This window comes from Ambystoma mexicanum, chromosome 5q (genome assembly GCF_040938575.1).
Source record: "Ambystoma mexicanum isolate Mex_15411 chromosome 5q, UKY_AmexF1_1, whole genome shotgun sequence".
Classification (NCBI taxonomy): Eukaryota; Metazoa; Chordata; class Amphibia; order Caudata; family Ambystomatidae; genus Ambystoma; species Ambystoma mexicanum.
Genome location: NC_090933.1, coordinates 427,368,736 through 427,391,867, shown reverse-complemented (window position 1 = coordinate 427,391,867; position 23,132 = coordinate 427,368,736).

Sequence of the window (23,132 nt, the reverse complement as noted above, 5' to 3'; positions counted from 1 at the left end):
GCGAGGTTCTGATTGGTAGGCTGGATATCATTCTTGATAATGAATGAGCTCAGATGATGATCTGACCAGACACAGGGCGTGTTGGATAGGATGTTGATATTGCAATTGTGGTCTGCCAGCCAATCAAGAGTTCTACCTTTAATATGGGTAGGTTCAGGGATGCGATGAAGGAAACCAAGTTCCGTTATCATGTTGGCGATGTCTAGGGCTTTAGCATTCTTAGCGTCTTGGAAACCAAAATTGATGTCGCCTAGTAGAATGATTTGGGAGCTTAACTTGGTTTTTGTGGAGAGAACAATAGTAATATATTCTTCAAAGGTGGATAACAGCCCAGGGGGCCTGTAAATTAGGTGGATGGTAAGTGTTTAGGTGGCTGAGACAGGGAGCTTGATGGACAGTAGTTCTGCTGAAGGGAAAGGTTGGCCAGATATAGGTCTAAGGTCTAAAGAGGTTTTGGATATGAAGGTGACACCCCCGCCTTTGGTTTGATTGGAGTCTCTATCGCATCTGATGATAGAATAATCATTGGGGATAGCAAGAGAAAGAGAAGGCCCAGCTGCAGCATGTAGCCAGGTCTGTGTGATAGCTAGGAAGTCAAGGTCTTGTGCTCTTATGCAGTCTACGATAGCTAAGGTGTGGGCTGGAAGTGATCTGGCTTGATTAGTGCACCCTTAATGGGAGGTATGGCCGTGTCAGGACTACATTTATTGTAAGCAGGAGTGGTGTTTTCCCTAGGCGATGTACACTTATTAGATAAGCTCTTGGAGTGGTTCGCTGATTTAATAGTGGTAGTGTGAGTTTTGGTCGTAGTGATGGTTTTCGATGAAGATGGGACTGGTAGGAATCTGGTGCCTAATCTATCATTCCTATATTTCAGAGAACAGGGTAGATTTGGTGTGGGTTTAGTGGCAAAATGTTTAAACCAGAGGGCTGGTGTGTTTAGGTAGGGGTTATGCGGTGCGGTTGTGATGATGGGTGTGGGTTTTGATACAGGGTGCAGGCAGGAGGGCAGGAAAGCTGAGGGGGGAATGCTATCCGATGACGGTAGCCTACTACTCATGGTCAAGGAGATGCAGGGGATTTTTGGCAAGTTGTTAGAGAGCCTTGCGGGCTTTGCCGGAATGTTAGTGGAATTGCTCATGGCCAAAGTAGGCTGTAGCATATTACAAAAAACTAACGGTAGGTAGCGTAATATGTAGAACAGGTGCATGATGTGGTGCAAGTGGTGGAGAACTGTGTTTAGAGTGATGGCTAGATGGTCAGAGTGGCTGGAGGAGCTGGCTCATAGCGTTGTAGCGTGCAGGCTAATTGCAGTTTGGACAGATGACACGTTTTTAACAGTCAGATGAACAGCGCTGTGGCATTTAGCGAGACTATAGCTGTTATAAAATGAGGCAGTTAGGCAGTCTAACAGGTCAATAAGAAGCAAGTGAAGTATTTAGGGGGACTACTACTGTTTAACAAAAAAAAGCTTAGTGGGCTAGCTTTGCATGAAAAACAAAACAAAGCAATTCAGACAAACTGAGCAGTTCAAACAAACTGAGAAAAATAGACAAGCGAAGTGCGCAGGGATGGTCAATCAGGCATTTTACAGGTTGCAGGTGTTACGAGATAAGGCCGTACTGTTGTTCAAACTGTTTGGGTATAGGAGAACAGGTGAGGTGTTTGAAAGCATAGAGGCTGCATCTGTATTAACAGTATGTGATTTTTCAGCTAATTGTACATATAGAGTCAAGCATAGCATTTCATGTAGACCACGGAGCGATATGGGCGCAGGGAGCGGTGTACTCTGCTGGGAATGATTCGAAGTGGCGCGACCAGTGAGGAGTGTCAACCAATTAAGAGTGTTAGCGGGTTGTTTGCAGGGAGGCAGACGTTCGGATTTTGCTCACCCTGTAATGGAAATGCTTGCAGTGAATGGGTCGGGGGACAAGGTGATCGTGAGAAGAGCAGAGTGAGGCGTGCTGCGGCCACAGGTCGGCCCAGACAGGAATCTGGCCTTTATAAATGTGGCCTTCGTGAGTGTGGCCGGCTCTCGCATTCCGGTTGCGCTCTTACTGCAAAATAAGGAGGAGCAAAGTATGGGAGCACACAGAGACGGTCACAGAGCGTTGCTTAGCAATGAATCAACAAGCTCAATCGGCCATTTTAGAATGGTCGGCTTGCATGGGCTCAGGTCGCTGGATTTCAAGAATTCAGCACAGGGGTTCTGGAGGCACAATCTCGTTGCATGAGGTGGTCTGGCACTGGAATCAGGGGGCCACATGGAGCACAGGTTTACCCACTGTGTGTAGATGCTTGATGGTAGAAGGCAAGGCTTTCTTCTGATGCTGCATGTTAGGGAGAAATCTTTGTTTAGGCTGAATTTCCTAACCTAGTGAGTCCCCCAGCAGCTTTGCTGGATTTCTGGAGTTTGTTTTTTTCATCCTGCCAAGAGTGAGACTCTTTTCCTCCCACTCTTGGACATGAATGTGGTTGATTTCTTTGAATGTGAATGTGTTCTATGGGCTGTGGGGTCTTTTACTCCATAGGGCCTCATGTGTTTTGCTATGTGTGTTATACCGCACCCTCCGTGCCATAACACTGGGGTGTCCTAGAGGATCCCCACCATAGACTCCATACCCTGGGACTGACTACTGTCTCCCAGGGCATGTAAAGTCACCATTGGGTTTACTAGACCTAAATTTACTAACAGAACTAGTGCAAACCATCCTATTGTGGATGTACTGGTAGGGGTAATTCGATTACCCCTGGGTCTGTTGTTCGAGGGGGCACTGTCCCGTCCCCCTCGTCGAGTTTTGGCTGGTGGCAGTGGATACTACTTTTTATATTCGACCGCAAATATATTCCTATGGGATTCTTCCCATTGTTGGAGGCTAATACTTTTTCACATTAGTCTCTAACATACCGCCTGTTTATTTGTCTTAAATAAATCCACCGGTTGGTATTTTCTGCCAGAACTCAGTTTTTAAAATGGCGTATGTGTTCGCCTCTGTAACTCCGAACCAAAGGTTGAGCCCTTTGTTCCACTTTTGGCAGGCTTCTGCACAGAAGCCCTCCAGAGTGGTGCCATTCTGTCTGGGTACCACAGGGGGCATGGGAGGGGGTTTAGGCACCCTGGACTGAGTTGCCTTGCCAACTCGAGTCACACTCTGGTGTGATTGGCCCGAGTGGTGAGCCGCCCCGCTCACCACTTAGCATGTTTGATCGACAGCTAGGCTGAATGAATGGGGGTTTTCTGCATAAAAGCAGGGCTTTTGGGACTGGAACTTCAGAAGTCGCCACAGGACCTAAGAATCCAACGAGGGTAAAGCTGAGCCGACCTGCAACGACGACACCTCCGGTGGAGCCCTGCTGAACCGACTCACCACTTCCCAACGACAGAGGAGATCTCCCTGCTGGAGAGTCTTCTTCCCCTGACTGGTGGGAACAACCAGTCCCTTGCTTTTACTTTGCTTCCAGGACGTCTAGTGGTCGAATTGCCCGTGCTGAGCACCCCGGCAACCGGATAGCCACTAACCACTGTACCGCGACCAAAAGGTGGTGCCTTGTGACGGAGCACTCCGCGGCCGGTCTCTTCCCTGGTGGTGCAACGATCTTCAACTTTTCCTCGACGACGGGATCCTCTCATCTTCTGGCAAAGCCCCGACTTGCATCCACCAGCAGGAACAACTGCCCCCGCCGGAGCTGTCTCTTCACTTGCAAGGTACTGTGTCCGCCTGGCTTCCCTTGAAACTGTTAGCGTGAGGTGTCTTAAATCCTTACCTTTCGATTGGGTCGCCTCCAGACCTTCTTAAACGTTTGTTCTAAAACTGGTCCAACCTTTCTGTGACATTTTGCTACAAAGACTTGAAGTGCATTTCCACTGTGATACTTTTGGGACATACAGCCTTGCCTCTCTCCGAGTGGGCCTGGCCTCTGAACTTTGTGATTTACAGTAGACCCTGCCTTGCTCGCCTTGCATTTGTTTCGTAAAAGTGTTGGTACTGAGTTGGTTTCATACCCTGCCTTTTTCTCTCCCTTTCTAATGAATACTAGAGTGCCATCTAGGTTAAAGAATTCACCTCTATCTGCAAATAAGTGGTGCCGTTGAACCCAGACTTGTCGAAATATTGTTATGGGATTGATATATACTTATAGTACCTGTGATTGAAGTTGTTTGCCATATTAGTGCCAGTGTTTTTTCCATAGATGTGTTTTTAAATAAATAATTATATATCTTTACACCCATGCTCTGATCAGTGTCTGCTTGTTCTACTGTGTAAATTGCCCTATCCTGTATACTCCAAATACGGCCTAACTCGTCTTGAGAGAAGTCTGACTGCTCAGCCACAGCTACGAGGTAAATCTGGGTGGTACAGACTGCTACCAATTGGGTTTACTGCTAACTCCTGTAGACTTAAACTTTTTGCAGTGGTCCCAGAGGAAACTGCACAGGTTTCTGCCTAACACTGGTGGCAGCTGTGGGATTCGTATCGAGTATACAGTTTAGAGTGCTTTTCAACACTTTAGGATAACTAACCACAAAGCTTAGCACTAAAAAGCAACTTTCAAAAAACATGTCTTCTATGGAAGTTTACAGTCAGGAGTCCTTGTCAGGAAAAAATACTGAGAGTTTGAGAGCTCTCTGTAGACAAGAGAATCTTTCTGTAAAAGGCAAGAAAATAGAACTGATAGCGAGATTGCTGGAAAACCAAAGTCTGGGTACTGGTTCAGAGGAACCAACTTCTCAGCAAATGTAGATAACAGTAATGGTGTTGATCTAAATCAAAGTTCTGATGATAGTGATGACGAGGCTGAAGAGGAAGGAGAGGCTAATGAAACTGTCTCCCCTGCTTCTCTGTCTGCCTTACCAGCTTTACCTACTGGGCCAATAGCAGGTCCCGCACTAAGTCCTCAAGTCCTTGAACTAGAAAAAATGAAAATAGACTTGCAATTCCGAAGGATTACTGCTCAAACTGAACAGAAACACCAAGAAATGCAACACATTCTTAGGCTCAGAGAAATGGAGCTCAAGCAGGAGTTAGAAATGAAAAAGTTGTCTGTCGAAACTGCTTCTGTCTCTGGCTCCTCTAGAAGTTCCAGTCCCAAAAGACCCCGGATGCCTAAGGAATTAATTGGTATGTATGAACCAAAGTTGGATGTGTTGGATTGGCTGGGTTTGTTTGAGTACAATCATGGGCTCCAGAACATCACAGGTAATGAGCTACTTACCTGGTTGTTCTCTAGGCTCCCCCCTGTTGCAACTGATGTGGTAATGGAGTTGGGGGAGGAGGATAGGAAAGAGTATGAAAGTGTGAAACTAGCTTTGATAGCTAGATTTGGGAAGACCCCTTCCCAGTATTTTAAGAGGTTTAGAACCCTCAAAAAGCATGATGGTACCCCTTGGGCTACCTGGGTGAGTGAAGGGTTGAAAAACTTAGAGGGATGGATTAAGGGTTACAAGGTGAACACTTATGAGGGTATGAAGAATCTTTTTATGTTGGAGTCTATTTATGATGCCTGTTCTCCTGAGCTCAGACAGCACTTGGCTGATTCGAAGGAATTGGATTCCAGGAAGCTAGCTAAGGCTGCTGACTTGTGGGTTGCCAACAGGGCTACTCATAAGGATTCTGGGGCAACTCAGAAAAAAGATGAGGGAAAACTGCCTAAAAAAGACTCAAAAGAGAATTCTAATAACTCGAATTCCAAAGAGGGCCCCAAACAAAACCAAAAGGGTAAGCCACAAGGAAAACCGTAGCAGAATAGTGTACCTTCTGGTGCCAAACCAAAGGGAGGCCAGAACAAGCCACCATTCCAGAAAGCATTCGGAAAATGCTTTGTTTGTGGCTCTACTGACCATCTGAAAGGAGATCCCAGATGCAAGGGTAAACCTTCAGGGGTCCAGCTTGTCTACTTAGCCTTCGCTCCAGAGGAGGAAGTCCAAATGGCAAGTGGAAACTTTCTACTGCTGGCTGATGAACCCATTGGAGTCTCAGCCAGTGTTTCTTTAGTGTCTCTGGGTTTGTGGGAACAACATAATTTAGATGTCTATAATTCTATCCCAGATAATACTAAAGAGTATTATAAGGACAGTGTCCAGGTGAATGGCCGGGAAACTCCTGCCATTAGGGACACTGGAGCCAGCATAACTGTGGTCGATAAATCTTTTTTTCAGGCTGAGGATGATGCTAAGGCACCCAAACGCCTCACCAAGTTAGCTGGAGGGCCTGTGCAGATGCTTCCCCAATTACCAGTTCTCATCCAGTGTAATGACATGACTGTGAAGATAACTGTCAGCATACAAAGTGAGGTACCAGGACGAGTTCTGTTGGGTAACGATTTAAAAACTCTCAGAGTTGTGTCTCATACCCCCAGACCTCCTAGTAAACGGTTACAGGAGCTAACCAGACCTGCAAGGGAGAGAACCATGAGAGGTACTCCCGAGGAGATGATAAAGAAGGATATCACTCCTGCTCCACTGGATTTGTCAGCTGCTGTCTCAAAGAAATCAGAAGCGAAAGGGAAACCTAAAACTTCTATACCGAAACCAGCAGCCAGCACTTCAGTGCAGCCAACAAGGACTTCCCCTCGGTTGTCCAAAGTTACACCAGTAACTCCCCCTCCAGCTGAGGCTGAGAGGGTGGTACAACCCTGTGTGGTAGAATTAGACTCTGAAGAAGAGCTAATGGAAGGCCAGAAACTCATTGGAGATCTGGATCCTGTTGACCATCCTGAGCTGCAGTCTTTACTGGCAGAAGATGGACCCAACAGGGCAGACCTCAGTAAGGGACAGAGAGAATGTCCAACTCTGGAAGGTCTTCGCCACCAGGCAGAAGCTCAGGCTGAAGGGCAAGAGCCTGGGAAATACAGGTTGCACTGGGAAGATGGCCTCTTCTACAGTGAACCGACCGAGTCTGAACCTGGAGACTACAAACGACTTGTAGTACCCCAAGAGAACAGACAACAGTTCTTGCAGTTAGCCCAGGAGATTCCTTTGGCTGGTCACTTGAGTTTCAAGAAGACTAAGGAAAGGCTCTCTCTCTACTTCTATTGGCCAAAGATGGGGGCCGAAGTAGAAAAACACTGCAGGAGCTGCCACACCTGCCAGACCTCTGGTAAGGTTGGCTCCAAGAATGTGGCACCTTTAGTGCCTCTCCCAGTTGTGGGAGTCCCATTTGAGAGAGTAGGGATTGACATTGTTGGTCCCCTTGATCCTCCAACCTCCTCAGGCAACAGGTTTATACTTGTTGTAGTAGACCATGCTACTAGGTATCCTGAGGCAATTCCTATGAGGACTGTTACAGCTCCGGCTGTGGCTAAGGCCCTACTTGGTATTTTTACCAGGGTCGGGTTTCCTAAGGAAGTAATCTCTGACAGGGGGTCAAACTTTATGTCCCACTACATGAAAGCCATGTGGAAAACCTGTGGAGTTACTTACAAGTTCTCAACAGCTTACCACCCACAAACCAATGGATTGGTAGAAAGGTTCAACCGACCCATGAAGAGCATGATAGGTGCTTTAGAGGAACCCCTTAAACGGAAGTGGGACCTTCTACTGCCATGCCTTCTCTGTGCTTATAGAGAAGTCCCTCAGGAGGAAGTAGGTTATTCTCCCTTTGAGCTTCTCTATGGTCATCCCGTCAGAGGTCCATTGGCCCTGATTAAGGAGGGGTTGGAGAGTGCTTCTTCGCCCAAGCCAGTCAGAGTGACTGACTATGTGATAGGTCTCTGGAGGAGAATGTCACACATGATGGCGGAAGCAAGTGATAACTTGAAAGCTGACCAAGCATTGGTCAAGCACTGGCATGATCAAAAGGCTAACATGGTTGAGTTCACTCAAGACCAGCTAGTTCTCGTTATGATCCCAACAAGGTAGAGGGCCTTGCAAGTCAGCTGGATGGGAAAGGTAGGGAGCACCCCGTTTGCTTTAACCGCCGCAAGCTGAAGGATCCTGAAACAAGGTGGGCAACAATCGAAAGAGAATGCTTTGCTATCGTGTGGGCTCTGAAGAAGTTTAGGCCATACTTGTATGGTTCTACTTTTGTCATTCAGACTGACCACCAACCCTTGAGATGGTTAATGCAAATGAAAGGGGAAAACCCAAAACTACTGAGATGGTCAATCTGCCTGCAAGGGTTTGATTTCACCATTGAGCACAGGTCAGGCTCTCACCACCAAAATGCTGATGGTCTCTCTAGGATGTGTATCATCGACTAGAGGTATGAGATTCATCCAGGAGTGGATTAAATCCTTCTGTCCCTTAGTCTGGGGGGGCGAGTGTTAGGGAGAATTCTCTGTTTAGACTGAATTTCCTAACCTAGTAAGTCCCCCAGCAGCTTTGCTGGATTTCTGGAGTTTGTTTTTTTCATCCTGCCAAGAGTGAGACTCTTTTCCTCCCACTCTTGGACATGAATGTGGTTGATTTCTTTGAATGTCAATGTGTTCTATGGGCTATGGGGTCTTTTACTCCATAGGGCCTCATGTGTTTTGCTATGTGTGTTACACCGCACCCTCTGTGCCGTAACACTGGGGTGTCCTAGAGGATCCCCACCATAGACTCCATACCCTGGGACTGACTACTGTCTCCCAGGGCATGTAAAGTCACCATTGGCTTTACTAGACCTAAATTTACTAACAGAACTAGTACAAACCATCCTATTGTGGACGTACTGGTAGGGGTAATTCGATTACCCCTGGGTCTGTTGTTCGAGGGGGCACTGTCCCGTCCCCCTAGTCGAGTTTTGGCTGGTGGCAGTGGATACTACTTTTTATATTCGACCGCAAATATATTCCTATGGGATTCTTCCCATTGTTGGAGGCTAATACTTTTTCACATTAGTCTCTAACATACCGCCGGTTTATTTGCCTTAAGTAAATCCACCGGTTGGTATTTTCTGCCAGAACTCGGTTTTTAAAATGGCGTATGTGTTCGCCTCTGTAACTTCGAACCAAAGGTTGAGCCCAGCCCTTTGTTCCACTTTTGGCGGGCTTCTGCACAGAAGCCCTCCAGAGTGGTGCCATTCTGTCTGGGTACCACAGGGGTTGTGGGAGGGGGTTTAGGCACCCTGGACTGAGTTGCCTTGCCAACTCAAGTCGCACTCTGGTGTGATTGGCCCGAGTGGTGAGCCGCCCCACTCACCACTTAGCATGTTTGATCGACAGCTAGGCTGAATGAATGGGGGTTTTCTGCATAAAAGCAGGGCTTTTGGGACTGGAACTTCAGAAGTCGTCACAGGACCTAAGAATCCGACGAGGGTAAAGCTGAGCCGACCTGCAACGATGACACCTCCGGTGGAGCCCTGCTGAACCGACTCACCACTTCGCAACGACAGAGGAGATCTCCCTGCTGGAGAGTCTTCTTCCCCTGACTGGTGGGAACAACCAGTCCCTTGCTTTTTCTTCGCTTCGAGGACGTCTAGTGGTCGAATTGCCCATGCTGAGCACCCCGGCAACCGGATAGCCACTAACCACTGTACCGCGACCAATAGGTGGTGCCTTGTGACGGAGCACTCCGCGGCCGGTCTCTTCCCTGGTGGTGCAACGATCTTCAACTTTTCCTCGACAACGGGATCCTCTCATCTTCTGGCAAAGCCCCGACTTGCATCCACCACCAGGAACAACTGCCCCCGCCGGAGCTGTCTCTTCACTTGCAAGGTACTGTGTCCGCCTGGCTTCCCTTGAAACTGTTAGCGTGAGGTGTCTTAAATCCTTACCTTTCCATTGGGTCGCCTCCAGACCTTCTTAAACGTTTGTTCTAAAACTGGTCCAACCTTTCTGTGACATTTTGCTACAAAGACTTGAAGTGCATTTCCACTGTGATACTTTTGGGACATACAGCCTTGCCTCTCTCCGAGTGGGCCTGGCCTCTGAACTTTGTAATTTACAGTAGACCCTGCCTTGCTCGCCTTGCATTTGTTTCGTAAAAGTGTTAGTACTGAGTTGGTTTCATACCCTGCCTTTTTCAATCCCTTTCTAACGAATACTAGAGTGCCATCTAGGTTAAAGCATTCACCTCTGTCTGCAAATAAGTGGTGCCGTTGAACCTAGACTTGTCGAAATATTGTTATGGGATTGATATATACTTATAGTAACTGTGATTGAAGTTGTTTGCCATATTAGTGCCAGTGTGTTTTCCATAGATGTGTTTTTAAATAAATAATTACATATCTTTACACCCAAGCTCTGATCAGTGTCTGCTTGTTCTACTGTGTAAATTGCCCTATCCTGTATGCTCCAAATACGGCCTAACTCGTCTTGAGAGAAGTCTGACTGCTCAGCCACAGCTACCAGGTACATCTGGGTGGTACAGACTGCTACCAATTGGGTTTACTGCTAACTCCTGTAGACTTAAACTTTTTGCAGTGGTCCCCGAGGGAACTGCACAGGTTTCTGCCTAACACTGCACGGTGAAGAGGGGTGGGCTCCTGCCCTCCCGCCATCATTGAGCTAATTGTTAACGTTGCCTTATGTGCAACCTAACTTGCCCTCCAACCATGATATCTAAGCCCCCATGAGATGTATAAGCCCTATATCGCGCTGGTGTGCCGCTTATCAAGGGTTAGGGGACATACGGAAGAGGCTTGCCCATCTACTCAAGGCAATGAGAAGGTTTCTAAATACCAAGATTTAAAACATACACACCTGTGGACATTAGCGAAAGGACATCAGTGTGTGTTGGAGGCCATATAGGGCATTTACCCCTTTTTATTTTCCCTGCATAGAGGTCCCACCAAAGAATTAAAAACACAAAATAAAAAACTGTATTAAGTGTAACTAATAAAGAGTATTCATATTGTGAGCACAGCTCCGATAGCTCCAAGCTGTCTCCTCAATTGGCAGTTTTCACTTATCTTCCTCTGGTTAGTGTTCACTAACCCTAGGACAAAAAGAATAGGCCTACCGGTTTCAGTGGCTTTCCACAATGTGCCAACTTCTTCAGGGCCTCGGTACCAGTTGGGCACCGACAGAAGGCAGGCTTGGTTACTGCATCTATGAGTAGAGAGAAACGGTAAGGTGGAGGGAACGGAAAAAGAAAAGAGAAGGCATCACATACATTCTCTAATGTCCACAGGTGTGTGTTTTAAACCTTGGTATTTAGAAACCTTCTCATTGCCTTGAGTAGATGGGCAAGCCTCTGCCATCTGTCCCCTAACCCTATGTTGAGCAAAGGTTGCAAATGGCACCATTATGTGAATTGAAGAACAAAGACCTTGTGTGTTACAGAACATTGTGTTGACAAGAGTGAACCCGACTGAGGGATGTCCACAGTGGAAGCTTGTTTAAAACGACATTGAGACTTGTGAAAATATTGTGAGTGAAAGGCTGTAGTGAACCCGACGGAGGGAGGCTAACATTCGAGAAGGGTCTGAGCCCAGAGGAGGCGGGCAGAGGGGTGAATAGCAATCCCCCAACGTAAAAGAATACCAGAAGGCACTTTTGTTTTGTCATTTTAATACATCAGGCCCTCGGAGGCAAGAGACTTTGTAGAAAAAGACTTGACCACCGAAGGTCCTGATATTACCGAAAGGAACTGTAGCCTTGTGTGCTGTGCTCAAGAGTCCCGCCTTGTCCCGTGCTAAAACCGTGGGGAAGGGAGACCCCGGCCATAACATCCTGACTTATCATTTGTGAACACTTCTTTCTTTTCATGTGAACACTACCCCACAATGTTTTTGTAAATGCAGCGGTAAGGATTGGCAATCTTTTTTTTAGTATAGGCCCTTTTATTTGACAAGACGCCACTAGGACTCCCTTATTATTATTTGATGGTCTTAGCTTGCTCCCATCTTAGATTTAGGTTTAGGTTAGGCGTTTTTCTCACCCATGTATACAGTTTAATGAACTCCCTTGAACTGTGATCACTTGTGCCTGTCTTTACTGTTGCCACCATGAGTTCCTTACAGTGGCATCAAGCAAGTTGTGTGATATAAGGGAAACAGTTGTCCCCCACAGCAACCAGCAGCAGATACTCCAGTGGACAAGGTGGCTTCTGCACCCATCAGCATCTCACTGTCTCTCCTCTCCTCAGAAGTGCTGCACTCTGGACTGTCTCTGATATCTGACCGAGAATGACAAGCCAAAGTGCTGCGAGAGGCACATCCCGCTGCCCACAACTTCATTCCCGAACATGTGTTTCTAATATTCTGCCAGAATTAATTCCTCGAATAAAATCATTAACTGTCCAGGGGCTTGGAGCACAAAGAGATGCTCTCTACTGCCCCTAACAAACTGAAATCTGTTTGCCCAAACATTCAAAAAGACTGCATGACATCTGAGCCTGGATAAAATCTAGCTGTTCCAGCTTATTAGTGGAAAGATGGGTGTGACCCTACAGGATCCTTCTAACACATGAAGAGGATCTTTCCTTACCCTTCTTTTTGGGAAACCTGCCAAGTTATTATAATAGGTTAAAATCTTAGATGTAATATTTCGTAAAAAGCTTACAGTGGAAAATCCGGTCCAGGCCATTCACTAGGGAGCTACTTTAATGGAAGAGCCTCTGAGGAATGTATGTTGCGTGAGAAACATTTGGTAGTAATGGGAGCCTAATTGAATACTTACTTGGACTATATTAATGTACTCATAGAGGTACTTCAGTGATACATATTATCAGTCTCTAGGTGGACCAAGCAAAATAAGTCTGATTGATTTCTGGACTTTAAAAAAATGAACATGAAGGTCGCATGGTTGACAGTGCAATAATGGCCACCATCTGACACTGCTTTGGTCGCCACAGGGAATAGCAACAGTTTCCCCTGCAGCAGTGATTGATTCTGGTGTTTATTAACTGCAGCTGCTCAGGAGGATCTGGAGCACTGGCAGCCCTCGTGCATACCCGAGTCATGGCTCAACAGAAACACCGGAGTTCAATAATGGGCCGGAGGTCAGAGCGTTTGGTCCCATACTGGTGGTACAGATAAGACACTTCCCTCTCTGTCCCCTTCGAGGTGGGGTGATCTCCACAGGCCTTTCACTACAACACTGTCAGGCATGCAAAGGAGAAGAGGCCACAAGCGATGAGAGGACCTAGCTACTGTACTGCAGCTATACGGAGGCAGTGCTCTGCATAGTTGAACTGCTTCTAGGAGTTGCAGAAAATGACTGAGGGATAAAACAAAGACACTGCTCTGGAGCACATGATTACAAGTCCGTGTATGGTGCAGAACACAACTTGCATGGCCTTTAAAGCGGGGCCACTGAGAAGTGCTAGGCCCTCGCTATTGCACAGAAGTAATAGGGGCTAGTGCAGCCCCAGGAGGGGAGAGGTGGGCCCTGGAGGCCTGAGTGTAGGATCACAGCAGATTGCAAGACCTCTAGTACGTTACCTGATACATGAGTGCATTCTAAGGAAAGTCCTGAGCTGTCCATTGGAATATGTATTGTCTCCTTGGCCACTTCCTGGAACTGGTCTTTAGGGCTTATATGAGAGAGACACTGTCCACTGCTACATCGAGGTTTAAACTGAAACTAGAGAAAGAACAATATTGCCTCAGATGGAAAACAGTATAGAAGATCTTGGGGACATAATTTGCCTTTAGGCTTACACCTGCAGGTGCTCCTTCACATACTTTTCATGTTTGGCTTGGACATGATATTCTTCTTGGCTGATTATCAGAACGGGGCAGGCATGTGAGCCGTGACTGGCTGTCTCCCTCAGCTGCGGAATGGTGGACTCTCTTCCTAACTTGGTGGCCCTGGTAGAGGTGTCATTACCAGTACTAACGCTGAAGGGAGTACTGGCACTAGTCAGCGTGTGTGACTGTTGCTGTCATCACACAGGTCATCGAGGAGAGTGAGGACACTTTCTTTGTTCTAGGTAGTAGACAAGACAGAGGCTCTGAACGTGGAGAAGAAATGTACCTTAGTGGAACCAGCGAGCACTTTGGACCACTCCTCCTTGTTAATGAAGCATGACCTTCAAGATTATTTCCAATCACTGAAAGAGGAAATAGATCACTGTGTTAAAACCAAGGTGAAAAATATGACAGCAGATATTCGGAAAACCTTTGCAGTCCCCTGAAGAGATCTTAAGCAAATAGATCCTCCAATGGAAGATGCTGAAAACTCATGTAGAGTTACATGAAGATGTAATTCATCTGTAAGGTGAATTAGCAGAAGCAAAGCCAAATATTGAACTCTTAATCACTTCCATTGAAGATTTGGAAGACAGGCTATGACAGGGGAGCCTAAGAACACCCCTGCTAGCTGGAGGAGCTTAAGGGTCTGACCTGAGAGGCTGGACACTTAAATGTTTTGTGAAATATTCATGGGTGTGCATATAAAGAGTGGATCATCCCGGATAGAATTCATTGAGTGGGCGTCGTCTGTAATGGAACAGAGCTCTGCCCCAAGATAACATTTTGCAGGCATCCATAGCAGTGGACATCATTTATTTATTTATTTAAATTTGCAGAGCGCACGGCAGCCCGCAGGCATCGAGGTGCTATGTCAGAGTTTAAGAAGGCTTGATTAAGGGTTACAAAGAAGCCGCCCAGTATTACTTGTTACAGAAAAGTTCAGAGATAGTGTTTACAGCGTAACACAGAGTACATGCAGGTGTAGATAGTCCTAAAGTCCAGGTTGAAGTCAGACAAAGAGGTTAGTTTTGATGGCTTTGCGAAAGGTAGAGAGGGATCATTCTTTACCAGGGCCAATCATTAGTCATTTTCGAGGACATTGCAACTCTCAGACGTCAAAAGAGACAGACATTCAAGCTGATCAACCACAATGTTCAGCATCTGGCATCAGATACAGATGGATGTTATCATTTTGTCTATTATTTACATGGGGGGTGGGGCAGACCTGGTGTTCAACACCTGAAGATGCAGAGACACTAGTGGGTCTAACACTGAGTCAAGAAGATGACAATGTACAGATTAAGGGAAAAAGGAGCAGAATCTCCACAAACTACAGTCAGAAGATCAATAAAGAAGCCCTGATTCCCTGAACGCTTAGGGCCCAATTCATAGAATCTGGTGCAGAAAAGATTCAAGGGCCGCACACCGAGAAGGAGTCTGCGCCAGCCGTGGCACAGAGAAATCTTTGTACGGCACGCATTTTCATGGATTTCCAGAGGCATCAGTAGACATGGCGCAAGGATCAGCAAGCTGCGCAAGTAATGCCCCCAACACACCCCCACGCGCACTTAAAAGCAAATGAAATGCCTAACACAGAGCAAGTCTCTGAGCCATCCCTGGGCTAGCATACAGCCCCTCTAGTGAAATTGTGTGAAAACACCCTGCGATCCCCAGTCGCACCCCAGCGTAATCGCGCGTAAACACCCTGCGATCCCCGGGTGCACCCCAGTGTAATTGCGCAAAAACACCCCGCTATACCCGGCCGCACTCCAGCTAAATTGTGCATAAGCACCTTGCAATTCTGGGCTGCACCCCAGCATAATTGTGCAAAAACACCTTGCAATTCCCGACCACACCCCAGCGTAATCGCACGAAAACAACCCACGATCCCCAGCCCCACCCCAGCAAAATCGTGCATAAACAGATTGCAATTCTGGCCCGCAGCGCAATTGTGCAAAAACACCTCGCAATTCCTGGCCACACCCCAGCGTAATTGTGAAAAATCAATCCGCGATCCCCGGCCGCACCCCAGCAAAATTGCGCTTAAACACCTTGCAATTCTGGACCGCACCCCAGCATAATCAAGCAAAAAAACACTCGAATGACTCCACCCTGCAGGCAGCACCCTCCACATGGGAAACCCCAGCCCTCATCACCCCACCCTGTAGACAGCCCCCTCCACATGGGACACCGCAGCCCCCATCAGCAATCACCCATGACCCCACCCTGCAGGCAGCAACCTCCACATGGGACACCCAAGCCCCCATCACCCATCACCCATGACCCCACCCTGCAGGCAGCACATCCACATGGACACCCCCACACCAGCCCCCATCACCCGTGACCCCACCCTGCAGGCAGCACCCTCCACATGGGACACCCCACCCCAGCCCCCATCACCCTTGACCCCACCCTGCAGGCAGCACCCTCCACATCAGACACCCTAGCTCCCATCACCCATGACCCCACCCTGCAGGCAGCACCCTCCACATGGGACACCCCAGCCCCCATCACCTGTGTCCCCACCCTGCAGGAAGGCCCCTCCACATGGGACACCCCAGCCCCCATCACCCATGACCCCGCCCTGAAGGCAGTCCCCTCCACATGGGACAGCCCCACCCCAGCCCCCATCACCCGTGACCCCACCCTGCAGGCATCCCCCTCCGCATGGGACAACCCCACCCCATCACCCGTGACCCCACCGTGCAGGCAGCACCTCCCCATGAGACACCCCCGCCACAGCCCCCATCAACCGTGATCCCCCCTCCAGGCAGCCCCCTCCACATGGGACACCCCATCAGCCATCACCGATCACCCATGACCCCACCCTGCAGGCAGCACCCTCCACATGGAATACCCCAATCCCCATCACCCGTGACCCCACCCTGCAGGCAGCACCCTCCAGATGGGACACCTCAGCCCCCATCACCCCTGACCCCCCTTGCAGGTGGCCATCTCCACATGTGACACCCCCACCACAGCCCCCATTACCCGTGACCCCACCCTGCAGGCAGCCCCCTCCACATGGGACACCCCCACCCCAGCCCCCATGACCCCACCCTGCAGGCAGCCCTCTCCACATGGGACGCTCCCACCCTAGCCCCCATCACCGGTGATCCCACCCTCCAGGCAGCCCCCTCCACATGGGACACCCCCACCCCAGGCCCCATCACCCATGACCCCACCCTGCAGGCAGCACCCTCCACATGGGACACCCCCACCCCAGCCCCCATCACCCGTGACCCCACCCTGCAGGCAGCCCCCTCCACGTGGGATACCCCAGCTCCCATCACCCATGACCCCACCCTGCAGGCAGCCCCCCTCCACATGGGACACCCCCACGCCTGCCCCCATCACCCATGACACCACCCAGCAGGAAGCCTCCTCCACATGGGACATCCCCACCCCATCACCTGTGACCCTGTTAGGCAGAATCCTGTGCAGTGCCCTTAGGGGCCACTACACACAATTAAGACTACAAGTGGTAATACAAGTTCACCTTTGGTACAAGCCTGTACTACTATGTTAAAGTGGTAGCAGTAGCGGAGCAGCCATGCTTATCTCAAGAGTATATGAGCAGTAGCAGAGATTACACAAAGGGACAACAATTACTGTGACTCAAGGTTTCTGGTAAAAAAAATATAAGTACATTTATTTTTAAACCATCTGTGAAACACAACACTTCTATTAATTCAAACCCACACGAAAAATACACTACAAACAACCAATTCTCTTGGTGCAGAATAACTCAAGGTAAGCACCTTATGTTTTGGCGGACCAGTGTTTTGGAAACAAAAGACGTTACCAGGGATACACATGCGATCACTTTTTGACAGCTCGGTCGTATTAAATAAATGCGTATCCGCAGCGAGAAACGTTACCGGGGCAAAACAGACTTAGCACCTGGGCTAACCAGAGAGAGTTGGGGGCAAAAACCATATGCAATACTTTTGTCAAGGCAGACAGAATCAGAGAACACTCGCTGACAGAAATACAAAAAGTCAAAAGGCTGGAGCCAGTGTCAAGTGGAACCGGGTTCCTGTTGTCGAGGATCACACAGTCAGATAGTTCAAGATTCAACGTTGCCAGGAGTACTTGGATATTGTCAACAGGGGAAGCAAAAGTTATAAGAAGGAGGAATGACAAGGGCAAGCCTTGGAGGAGGAGAAAAGGGATTCACCCTAGTTCCTCAAGCAGAACAAAGTACCTTATTCAATGAAGAAGCTGGTGCAACGGCAGTTGTTCATGTTAGTTTTAGTTTCCTGCAGACCCATGGTTCCTGGAGCTTCAACAAGAAGGAGGACGTCTGGAGGGATCTGCACCACACAGGAATGAAACCAGTAGAGCAGCGACGGTGAATAAAAGGTGCGCTCCTTTAAAACAGGAGAGGCTCTTCAGATGGCTATCCGGACGACTACAGCAGTGTGCAGCGATTTTGACCACGAAGAGGATCCTCTGGCTGTGGAAGATGAGCTGGTTGACCCCACCAGGCTCAAGGGAAGAAGACTCCAGACTGGATCTTCTCTGGTCGTCCAAGGGTAGATAGCTCAGGACTGCAGCAGTGCTTCACCGGGAAGGGGTTGTTGCAGCAGCTGACTTCTTCCTCGCTTCTCTTCGGTTCCTTGTTGTTCCAGTGGAGACTCTGACTTCCAGCCCAAGAGTCCTGCCTTTTATGCGAAAATCCCCCATCCACACAGCCTGGCTGTCAATCACACAGCAGGGGGGTTGTCCAGCCCGGACAACCACCTCAGCCAATCATGGCAAAGAGCGGCTTGGGGTTCCTAGGATACCCTGTGCAGGGGGTGACTACACCCCTCCCTCACATTCAGCGCACCTAGACACCCAGGCGCCCAGAGGAGGGCTTCTTGGCACAAGCCCGCTAAAAGACGGTGAACAAAGAAGGCAAACCTGGTTTGCCGCGCAAAGTGAAACACAATAAGGACTTTAACAAAAAGAAATGGTGACTAAACCCAACCGGAGCAAAAAGAAAGAGTATTTGGTCAAGCGGGTTTATGTTCGAGGCTAATATAATAGCCTAAAACAATACCACGTTTATATAGTATAATCGCGGTAGAAAAGTTAGGGTAGATACCACTGCCACCAGCCAAGTCTAAATGTTAAAAGAGCAAAACAAGGCTCTAGGTGGTACAGATAAGAAGGGCTAAGGATGAACCCTTTCCAGTACTCCATGTAAGATGGGATGTACTGGATCTGTGGTTAAATGACTAGGTAAAGTTAATGGCAACTTTACCCTTTTCTGGGGGACAGTAGTCAGCCCCATAAAATGGAGTCGGTGGGAAGTCTAAAAGACAACCCTGTGTCACTGCACTGAAGGTGCTGTGTAACACACAAAAAGAAGGGAGCTACTGAAGTGGTGTACTCCAGAGTCCACAATCACAAAAACAGATGAAATACACATAGCAAAACATGGTTAAGAGTGGGAGAAAAGCTCACACTCTTACCAAGTGGAACAAAATAACAGCAGAAATCCAGCAAAGCTGCTGGGGGACTCACTAGGTGAGGGAAATTAGCCATAGATTGCGAATTCTCCCTAACACTCGCCCCCCCACCCCAGACTAAGGGACAGGGAGATTTAATCCACTCCTGTATGGATCTCATACCTCTAGTCAGTTATAAACATCCTAGAGAGACCATCAGCATTTTGGTGGTGACTTCCTGCTCTGTGCTCAATGGAAAAATCAAATCCTTGTAGGCAGATTGACCATCTGAGTAACTTTGGGGTTTCCCCTTTCATTTGCATCAGCCATCTCAAGGGTTGGTGGTCAGTCTGAATAGTGAAGGTAGATCCATACAAGTATGGTCTAAACCTTTTCAGTGACCACACAATAGCAAAACATTCACATTCTATTGTTGCCCACCTTGTCTCAGGATCCTTTAACTTCCTGCTGATTAAACAAATGGGGTGTTCCGTACCTTTCTCATCCAGTTGACTAAGGACTGCACCTATACCTACATTAGAAGCATCAGTCTGTACAATGAAGGGTTGGTGGTAGTCAGGAGCTCTTAGGACTGGAGCTTGACAAAGGGCTTTCTTCAGACGTTCAAAAGCTTGGTTGCACTCCTCATTCCACTTGGCCTTTTTAGGGAATTTGGGAGAGGAGATGACATTCAAGGGAGAAGCTATGGTCCCATAGTTCTCTATAAAGTTCCTGTAATACCCAGTGAGACCTAAGAAGGCTTTCACTTGGGTCTGAGAAGTAGGGATGGGCCAGTTTTGTACAGCTTGTACTTTGCTAGGCAATGGCCTTATTTCACCTCCTCCTACCTCATGTCCAAGGTAGACCACTGTACTCTGACCAATTTGACATTTGCTTGCCTTTATTGTCAGATGGGCCTGTTCCAGAGCCTGCAATACATATCCTAGGTGTTCAATATGTTCTTTCCATGTAGGGCTGAACACTGCAATGTCATCCAAGTATGCCATGCAGAAGTCCTCCATCCCATTCAGAACTTGATTGACCATCCTCTGAAATGTATCAGGTGCATTCTTTAGTCCAAACGGCATTACCTTGAATTGGTAGAGGCCAGCTGGGGTGGAGAATGCAGTTTTCTCCTTGCCATGGTCTGTCAGGGCTATTTGCCAATAGCCTGACGTTAGGTCAAATGTGCTGAGGTACTTGGCTGCACCAAGTTTGTCCACCAGCTCATCTGTCCTAGGGAAAGGATGAGCATCAGTCTTTGTGACTGCATTTAGAGCTCTATAGTCCACGCAGAATCTCAACTTGTTGGATCCTGCCTTTGGTACAAGCACAACTGGGCTAGATCATGGGCTAGTAGAGGGCTCTATAACCCCGAGATCAATCATCTTGTTGACCTCATTCCTTATATGGGTTCTTACATTGTCTGACATTCTGTACCCCCTGCTTTTGACAGGCAGACAGTCAACAGTGAGTATGTCATGATGGCCCCAAGGGGACAAGTCTGGTGAAAGTGAGAACAGGGAGGCAAACTGATTTAACAGCAACTTGCACTCATCCTGCTGGTCAGATGTGAGACTGGAAGTGAGATTAACTCCTTCCACTTGCTCATCTAAAGGTAGGCCTCTGAGGATGTCAGGCAAAGGTTCACTCTCCTCCTCCTCCTGAGCTGAAGCTAGAAGCAAAGCTCCTATGTCAGGTCTAGAGACATAAGCCTTCAAACGGTTGGTGTGAAAGACTCTGGGAGCCTCCTTGGGATTGCCTAAGTCCACCAGATAGTTCACCTCTCCAAGTTTACCCACAACTTTAAAGGGTCCTATCGACTTGTCCAGCAATGCCCTCTGCCTTGTGGGGACCATCACAAGAACCAGATGGTCTTGAGTAAACTAAATTATGCTAGCCTTTTGGTCATGCCAATGCTTGACCAGAGCTTCACCAGCCCTCAAGTTATCATTTGCCTCTGCCATCATGTGTGACATTCTCCTCCGGAGACCTATCACATAGTAAGTCACTCTGTCTGGCTTGGGGGAAGGAGCACTCTCCAACCCCTCCTTAATCAGGGCCAATGGACCTCTGACTGGGTGGCCATAAAGAAGTTTGAAGGGACTGCAACCTACTCCCTCCTGAGGGACTTCTCTATATGCAAAGAGAAGGCATGGCAGTAGAAGGTCCCACTTTCTTTTAAGGGGTTCTTCTAAAGCACCTATCATGCTCTTCATAGTTCTGTTAAACCGCTCCACTAACCCATTGGTTTGGGGATGTAGGCAGTTGAGAACTTATAGGTGACTCCACAGGTTTTCCACATGGCTTGCATGTAGTGGGACATAGAATTTAATCCCCTGTCATATATCACCTCCTTAGGAAAACCTACTCTGTTAAAAATACCAAGTAGGGCCTTAGCCACAGCCTGAGCCGTAACAGTCCTCATAGGTATGGCTTCAGGAAACCTAGTGGCATGATCCACTACAACCAGGATAAACCTGTTGCCTGAAGATGTGGGAGGGTCAAGAGGACCAACAATGTCAATCCCAACCCTCTCAAAAGGAACTCCCACCACTGGGAAAGGCACCAAGGGTGCCACATTCATGGCTTCACTCTTGCCAGAGGTTTGGCAAGTGTGGCAGCTTCTGCAGAATTTGTCTACTTCTGAACCCATCTTAGGCCAGTAGAAGTACAGAGAGAGCCTTTCTTTGGTCTTCTTAAAACTTAAGTGAACAGCCAAAGGTACCTCATGGACTAACTGCAGAAACTGGAGTCGGTTCACTAGAGGTACTACAAGTCTCTTGCAGTCTCCAGGGGTTGACTCAGTTGGTTCACTGTAGAAGAGGCCATCCTCCCATTGCAACCTATACTTCCCAGGCTCAGTCCCATTGAGCTGAGAAGCTGCCTGTAGGCGAAGACCTTCCAAGGTAGGACATTCTCTCTGTTCCTTGCTGAAATCTTCCCTGTTGGGTCCACCTTCTGCCAGTAAAGACTGCAGCTCAGGATGGTCAACAGGGTCAAGATCTCCTACCAGAGCAAGATTTTCTTCTATATCTGATTCCTCAGTATCTAGCATAACCATACAGGGTTGAACCTCAATCTCAGGCTCTGCTTGTGGAGGAGTCACAGATGCGACTTTGGACAGACTTGGAGATGTCCTTCTGGGCACAGGACTGCTTACTAGTTTCTTGCTGGCAGACTTGGGTTTCCCCTTTGTCTCTTCCTGACCTGCAATAGCAGTAAGTATGGACTTGGGGTGATAGTTTCCTCTATCATGTCCCCAGGACAGCCTCTCAAGGTTCTCTCCCTGGCAGACCTAGTGAGCTCCTGCTTCCTTCTGCTGGGAGGTCTGGGGGTGCTAGACACAACTCCAAGAGTTTTAAGGTCATTACCCAGCAGGACCCTCCCAGGTACGTTATTTTGCACGCTTACAGGTATTCTGACAGTCATGTCATTACACTGGATGAGAGCTGGTAACTGGGGAACCATTTTCACAGGGCCTCCAGCTAACTTGGTTAGGTGTTTGAGTGCCTTAGCAACATCCTCCACCTTGAAAAAACATTCATCAACCACACTTATGCTGGCTCCAGTGTCTCTGATGGCTGGGGTTTCTGACCATTCACAAAAACACTATCTTTGTAATACTATTTAGTATTATCTGGGATTGAGTTATAGACATCTAAGTTCTGTTGTTCCCAAAGACCCAAGGACATTAAAGAAAACCTAGCTGAGACACACATGGGCTCATCAGCTAGTAACTGAAAGTTTCCACTGGCTATAGGTACTTCATCCACCTGGGAGAAGGCTAAGGAGACAGTGTGGACCCCTGAAGGGTTACCCTTACATCTGGGATCTCCTTTCACATGGTCAGTTAACCCACAAACAAAGCATTTTCCAAATGCTTTCTGGAATGGGGTTTTGTTGTGACCTCCATCTGGTTTGGGACCAGGTGGTACACTAGCCTGATTTGGTTTCCCTTGTGGCTTACCATGGTTATGTTTGTGGCCCACTTTTAGATTGGAATTATTGGAATTCTCTCTGTTGTCTTTCTTTGACTGTTTCCCCTCTTCCTTTTTCTGATTTGCCCCAGAATCCTTGTGAGTAGCCCTGTTGGCAACACATAAGTCAGCAGCCTTAGCTAGTTTCTTAGGAT